A 7,974-nucleotide genomic window follows, 5' to 3' on the forward strand; every position below is an offset into this window, starting at 1 on the left:
GAAGAGGTCCCCTTTTATAGGTGAAGGGAACCCCCAAGGGTTTACACAAGAAGAGAGGAGCCAGTGTGAATAGGAATTGGAAAGTTGGAAATGAGCTGTCCCTGCATGATGTGGAAATCTGGGTCCAGTATTTTGATCATATCTCCTCAACCGTGGCTCCAAATAAAAAAGTAAAAATATGGGCAGAAACTTCAGCTCATTAGCTACGATTTTCATTTTAAATCATTTTCCAATTCGGATTGAAACCTTGTGTAAAAAATTCATCAAAATAGGGTCCATTTTTGGCAGCAAAAGTCTTCCCGTGGTCCCCTTAGCCTAAACTTTCATTTAATTCCAAAGGACACCTCATGCTATATGAAAGCATGACATTGCTCCTTGACAAAGTTTTGTAATCATGCTTGCAATAATGTATTAAAATAAGTGTATCTTTGAAATCATGCCACCTAGTGTCCCACTAGAATTTGATTCCCTCCTAGTAGCTATTTAAAAAGAAATATAAGAAAAGTATAAAAAATACATAGAATATATATATATTGGACCTTACCCTAGATATAGGATCTAGCTAGGGTGTGAGATGATAATGAGATAGTAGAAATAAAGAATCAATGCTTTTTGCCCTAAGTTAAAGAGGCGGAGCTATTGATGCTTTTCCCATAGTATTTTATGATGGTAAAGTAAGAATAGGTTACCCTTGAGAAAAATAATAGGATGAGATAGAAGGATTATTATTATACTTAAATATGCATATGTACATTATAGGAAAGATAATTATGTATCTAAAAAGTTACAAGATAGGTCTTGTAGCATGCGTTCCTACTATATACGTGTCACAGCACGACATCCACCCCCTCTAAACCTGCACATCCTCCGGTATGTGCCACATTATTTCTTTGTAAGATCAGCCCTCTTGTACATCTTCCTTGCTTTCTTCTTCAGTGGATGATTCCAAATCTTCACCTTCACTTTGATCTTTACCTGTGGTTTGCTCTTCTTCCTCATCAACATCTTCTGGATCATTGTCTCCTCTTCTCTTAAACATTTTGATCCTTTTTCCTGCAATGGGAATCTTTACTTTTGTACCATCTAGTTCAGACAAGCTGTAAGTAGCATTTTCATGCACATGCTCTACAACATACGGTCCAAACCATCTTTTTGAAAACTTACGCATGACTGTGTGCTAGTTATCAAGGCTACTATCATACACCAAAACCCAGTCACCTTTGTCAATTGCTTTGCTTTTGAGTCGATGTCGCTTATCAAAGTATTCCTTGTTTTTCAACCTTGCGTTTTTGAGTCGTTCTTTTGCAGCTTCAATGTCTCCAGGTATTCTCTCTAGCTGCCTTATACGCAGTGCAAGGAGATCTTCCTTGCTAAGCCCCTCTTGCCAAGGTAGTACATTCCATGTGGGAATTGTATCTTCAATCGGCATCGCTGGTTTTTGACCATACATTAGCTCCGCGGGCATGTAGCCAGTTACTAAGCTATGTGTTGTACGATCAACCCATAAAGCATATGGTAACAGTTTTGGCCACTCACCAACTCTTCCTTCGCAAGCCTTGGCCAAAGCTTTGATGATAGGAGGATGCCCTCTTTCACTCTTTCCATTGCCTTCAAGGTTGTAAGCTGTAGTAAGAGAAAGCTTGATTCCTAATCTAGAAAAGAACTCCCTTGCTTCTTCGGCATCCAGTTCACCTCTATCTGTAGTGATTTTTTCCACACAACCATAACGGCAAATCACCTCATCAAGAAAGAATTTGCACACAGCTTCTGTGGTTTTAGCTCTTAATGCTCTTCCTTCAACCTGGTTAGTTAGGTCCTCTCGTGCAAGAACCAAGTATCTCATCTGCCAGAGTCCTAGAGGCATTGTGACTAGATCCACAACCCATTTATAGTGCATGGCTAGTGGATATGTAGGGTGCAATCCATCACGATGTCGGACATTTGAATACATTTGACAAGTTACACATGACTCTACAAACTGAGATACATCTTTATACATACCCTTCCACCAGTATTTTTCTTTCAACTTGGAGAAGGTTGCCCATACACCCCTGTGTCCAGCCCATAGACTCTCATGAAACTCTTGCATGAGCTTTACTTGAGTCTCTTTTTTACATATAACCCTTTGTGGTGTAGCACCCTTTTATTTAGGATGCTTCCACAAGTAACCATCCCTCAAAAAGTACCCATATTCTTTCCTGCGTATCCTCTTGAATTCTTGTTCAGACCAATCATCCTGTTTTGTTAGAGTACTCAAGTAGCTTCCAATAAGAAGCCAATCACCTTCATAAAGCTCTTTCAAGGATGAATCAAGTAGATTAGTCATGCAGACATTGTTACCTTTGACATGAGAGATAGAATAGAACTTTGTGCCTACATCATCTCCCTCGTCAATCATTTGTGACTCATCTTCATACCTTGCCCTTGATAGCATATCTGCCACTCTATTGTCTTTACCTGCAATGTGCTTAAACTCAAGATTTAAGGACTTAATGTAGGCAATCCACCGCAACATAGCAATGTCTGGAGTTGAGCAGCTTGTAATCATCCCAAGAAGTGGTAGACAATCTGTTTCTACAAACACACATGCACCAATTAGGTACTCTTTCCCACTTTTCAAGGCTGTAACCATACCCCATAACTCTCTCTTTATCTGTGGATAGTTTCTTTGGCGAGCACTTAGCACCTTTGCTCCAAATCTTACCACATACCTGTGTCCTTCTTTGTCATCTTGCCCTATTGCCCATCCAATCCCTGTAGGACTGGTGTCTACTGTCACAATTACTGGCCTTTGACACTCATAGTCTACCTTTCTCAAAGTTGTTGCTGACTGGAGAAACTCCTTTAGATTTTTCATGGATTTTACATGTGCTTCTGTACATTTAAACTTCTGATTCTTTCTAAGCAGCTGATAAAGAGGATCAGCTTCATGTGCATAATGTGGAATCCAAATAACATAGAAGACACATGCTCCCAGAAACCTTCTAACCTCAGTGATGCTAGTGCACGTTTCTTTCATTCTTTGGATGGCATCTACCTTTGTTGGACAAGGTTTCCTACCATATGGCCCGCACATGTGCCCCACAATAAGCACTTCATTGACACCAAACATAGAATTTTTCCCTGACAATGTAAGATTCACTTCTTCCAACCTAGACAAAATTTTATCACAATCATTTATGTGATTTACCACAAACCTGCGACATCCCTTGAGATCCAAAACTTCATCTTTGTCACTTTCTTCACATCCTTTGATAGGAAAAGCATCAATGAAAGGCATTGTGATTTGAGGAATAAAGTCACGTAAGACCTTATTCATCCCATTCATCATATGTGCAACCGAGTTGGTTGCTCCCTGTGGCAAGGTACACATCCTTACCAAACCCAAATGTGTCCTTATGGTTGTCAAGTCTCTGCTTTTGATTGCAAGCTGAAATTGATCATACCCTGAGTAGAGATCCCCCATTGAGTAGATTGCCCTCCCTGCAAATGCCTCTGCAAACTCATCCACAATTGGACCTGTACCTACATTTCTAATTGTCACCTTGTTCACTGGTTGCATATCTTGGATGAAGCGTAGAAAACCATTCTTCTTCGGAACTGTGAACCACTTGTTTGAATATGGAGCACAAGAAGGCTCCAAAATTCCCATTGTGATTTTCTCATTCAGTAGCTCTACTAACTTTGGCAAATGAGCCTTTGGAACCGGAATTAGGCTGCAGATTCCAAGGCACATGAGGTATTGTGAAAATTACCATAGGAGCTACAATAGAAGGATCAACACATCCTATCTCATGTGGCTCAAATGCAAAAGCCTTACCATGCTTTGAAAGCATTTCTTTGAAGCACTTTGTCTCCTCCTGTGTTAGAAACTCCTTGCGACCAATCTGCAAGTCTTGGAAAGACTCCTTTGTGAAGGTATGCCCAATCTTTTTAGGATTCCTCAAACTTGGTTGTAAAGAAGCCTGCTCAATTTTTTCCCTGTTGTTGGGTGGTAAGGGTGAAGCTACTGGTTTCACCTTCTTTGCTACACTCTTGTATTTAGTTTCAACATGGACTTCTGGGCCAACTGTTTGGCTTTCTTTAAAGGCTTCTATTACTTGATACATTTCCATAGAGAAAACTTCCACAACTTCATTTTCAAGATGCAAATTAGACCCCATTATAGCATCAAGCTCACCCATAGTATCTACAAAAGAAACTTGTTTACACAAACCCAAAACATTTTCAGTAGGCTCTAGCAACCCACTCTTTTTCATGCCTATTTGTACATTATGCACATATTGCCTCTCACATCTCTTCAAATCTTCAAGTTTTGTAAAACATACTGATCCATTCTTTGTTACCAAGGAGCTCGTTGAAAACGCTTCACCTATTTTTGGATCAGGCGAGACCCTTTTTCTTTCTGTACCACTACAATCCCGCTTTACAATGGTACTTGGCCAAAACCCATCATTTCTCTATGATCATGAAACTCTTTGCTCACCTTTGGTAGAGGATGTTCTCTGAGGTTGTTACGATTTCTTTTGTGGTTCACACAAACTGTGAGAAATTGGACAGCTCGTTTACCATCTTTGCTACGTATCCTAGCATATGCTGAACCATCATCCATTACCTTTGTTTCCATTCGAACTCCCACAATGTAGGGCTGTCCAAGGATGAGATGATATGAAGATGTATCCTATACAAAGAAGTTTTGGTCAATCTTTACATCACCTATTGTTACCTTCACACCTGGACATGCTGCATACAATTCACCGGATGAATTGTTTGCCACTTTTAGCATCCAGCCGTGATCTGTGTCCATCATCTATTTACACTTGTTGTAGAGACTCTTTGACATTATGTTTATTTCTGAACCATGGTCAATCAAGGCAACAAATGGCTCTTCAAGATCACCTACCTTGACCAAAGTTTCTGTAGTAGCCCTTGCCCAATGACTTCGTGAATAGTAACTCCTAGGAATATCTTCAACTTCTTCATCATCATTTGAGAAATGCACTTGCTTCACTCTCCCACTAGATTGGTAGCATCCTACCATAGCTCCATCATTCTCCTTATTTTGTAGTTTTTGGAAAGAAGTGCAATCAAAGAAGACTCACTCTTTCTCTCTTGCACTCACACACACAAAGAAAGAACACAAAAGAGAATGTCAAAACAATACGAAGATGAAAACATCAAGGCTATAGTCATATCGTATCATGGGTAATATGAAAGGGTTAATAGATGAGTTAATGGCATTCAATCTTGGCTGACCAAATAGGCTACGAATTGTTCTTTGGAATTGTAGTTTTGTGCTTACCATAATATATATATTTTGTCTAGTGATTGGGATAAATTGTGTGTACAAATCCTCTTGGTTCATAGCAAGATAGCTACGCTTATATCAAAAGAAAAATTATAGTCTATGAGAGGTAGTATGATGGGATCCGGTGATAGAAGTATTTCATTGAGCCTTTTAGGGCCGAAGAGAAACACTATACGTTGTTGAAAGTGTATTTTACGGCTAATCCATACGTTAATTCTAATAGATCGTACAGAGTGAAAGCGATAAAAATGATCATCATGTGGGTTATTCATCTAGAATAGTATGTGAGAAATGTAGATATGAGAAAAATGTAGATATGAGAGAAGTGAAGAGATGAGAAGTTTCCCTCCCAAGTCCTATTCTTGTCCGTAGGCAATAAGGATACTGCAGGGACAGATGTACCGGTAGCAAGGAGAACCTAAAATTTGTAGAGAGGATGAATTACTAAGAGTGAGAGAGATAGGTTTGGTTAAGGAGATGAGATTAGATACATATATATATATATATTTTGGATTAGAGATGAAAATGAAAACAACAAGAAATCAAGAAAACATCAATGTAGAACACATCTTACTTGACAAACCCTTCGGCACCATTATTGATGGAGAGAGAAGAAGAGGGGAGAATTCAACTTTGATTGATACACCAAGTCCACGCCCTTCTTTGATTAGAGTTGATCTTCCAAGGATAGCATGCAAGGATAGCTAGTCTTCCTCTAGGAGAAAGTGTAGGCTTGGGCTTATGTTAATGGGGCTAAGTACAATTAGGCATTACTACTCACTCCCTCAAGAATTCCTCTCATCAATGGCTTGAATGCTTGAGTTCCTTTTCAAGGAAGAAGAGGTCCCCTTTTATAGGTGAAGGGAACCCCCAAGGGTTTACACAAGAAGAGAGGAGCCAGTGTGAATAGGAATTGGAAAAGTTGGAAATGAGTTGTCCCTGCATGATGTGGGCAAACTGGGGTCCAATATTTTGATCATATCTCCTCAACCGTGGCTCCAAATAAAAAAGTAAAAATATGGGCAGAAACTTCAGCTCATTACCAACGATTTTCATTTTAAAATCATTTTCCAATTCGGATTGGAACCTTGTGTAAAAAATTCATCAAAATAAGGTCCATTTTTGGCAGCAAAAGTCTTCCCGTGGTCCCCTTAGCCTAGACTTTCATTTAATTCCAAAGGACACCTCATGCCATATGAAAGGATGACATTGATCCTTGACAAAGTTTTGTAATCATGCTTGCAATAATGTATTAAAATAAGTGTATCTTTGAAATCATGCCACCTAGTGTCCCACTAGAATTTGATTCCCTCCTAGTAGCTATTTAAAAAGAAATATAAGAAAAGTATAAAAAATACATAGAATATATATATATTGGACTTTACCCTAGATATAGGATCTAGCTAGGGTGTGAGATGATAATGAGATAGTAGAAATAAAGAATCAATGCTTTTTGCCCCAAGTTAAAGAGGCGGAGCTATTGATGCTTTTCCCATAGTATTTTCTGATGGTAAAGTAAGAATAGGTTACCCTTGAGAAAAATAATAGGATGAGATAGAAGGCTTATTATTATACTTAAATATGCATATGTACATTATAGGAAAGATAGTTATGTATCTAAAAAGTTACAAGATAGGTCTTGTAGCATGCGTTCCCACTATGTACGTGTCACAGCACGGCAACGGGCTTCCCATTTAATCACCCCGCACTATTCCAAGGAACAGGGTATCATCCTGACCTGTTGCAGATTCATGAATATCCCAGAAATCTCACCAATGGAAAAATGGAATGGCTAGTTTAGAAGGCAACGCGATATCGGCTCCTACATATTAGCTGAAAAAGAATGAAGGTAGGGCTAGAGGCATGAATGCCTCTAGCCAAAAGGGGAGGGCTAATGATAGCCGGTTTTTGGAAATCAAGAAAAAAAAAAAGATTACCTTTCCTCTGCCTGAAGCACAACGACACCGTCGGAGGGCTCAGCAATGCCCTAGTCGACCTCACGGCCCTAGCTTTTACTAACATGGCCTCGTCACATGGCCCCCCTCACTTGGTCAGCCGTATCACCCTCATGGCTTGGCTCGTCAACCCAATTTTGCTAAAGCTTCACACACATACACCCCGCCAACTCACCCTCGCCCTATCTCTTATCACCCGCTCTGTCAGCATCTCTCTCTTACACTCAGTCGCACTCCCTCCCCCTCTCATCCTCTTTTCGGCACAGCCCATAGGGCGCAAGGGAGTATATCTGGCTCTCTCTTAGCACACACACACACACCTATGACTCTCTCTCTCTCTCTCTCTCTCTCTCTCTCTTTCTCTCTCTCTATAGTCCAAAACCTCTCTCTCTCCCTTGTTCAGCCCCAGCCCCACCCTCTCCCTCTCCCTCTCTCGTTCTCACCACATACTCTCTCTCCCTCATTGAATCCTTCCCTCTCTCATCTCTCATTGACAAGTCGCTCTCTCTCTAGCTCTTGTCGGGGCCCACATGGTGCAGGGCTCAGTCGTTCTCTCTCTCTCTCTCTCTCTCTCTCTCTCTCTCTCTCTCTTTCTCTTTCTCTCTCTCTCTCTCTCTCTCTCTCTCTCTCTCTCTCTCTCTCTCTCTCTCTCTCTCTCGTTGCCTATGCACACCCGCCTACCCTCACATATCCACACATAGTACACGCACG

The sequence above is a fragment of the Adiantum capillus-veneris genome, chromosome 6, assembly GCF_014529385.1.
Source record: "Adiantum capillus-veneris isolate H3 chromosome 6, ASM1452938v2, whole genome shotgun sequence".
NCBI classification, from domain to species: domain Eukaryota; kingdom Viridiplantae; phylum Streptophyta; class Polypodiopsida; order Polypodiales; family Pteridaceae; genus Adiantum; species Adiantum capillus-veneris.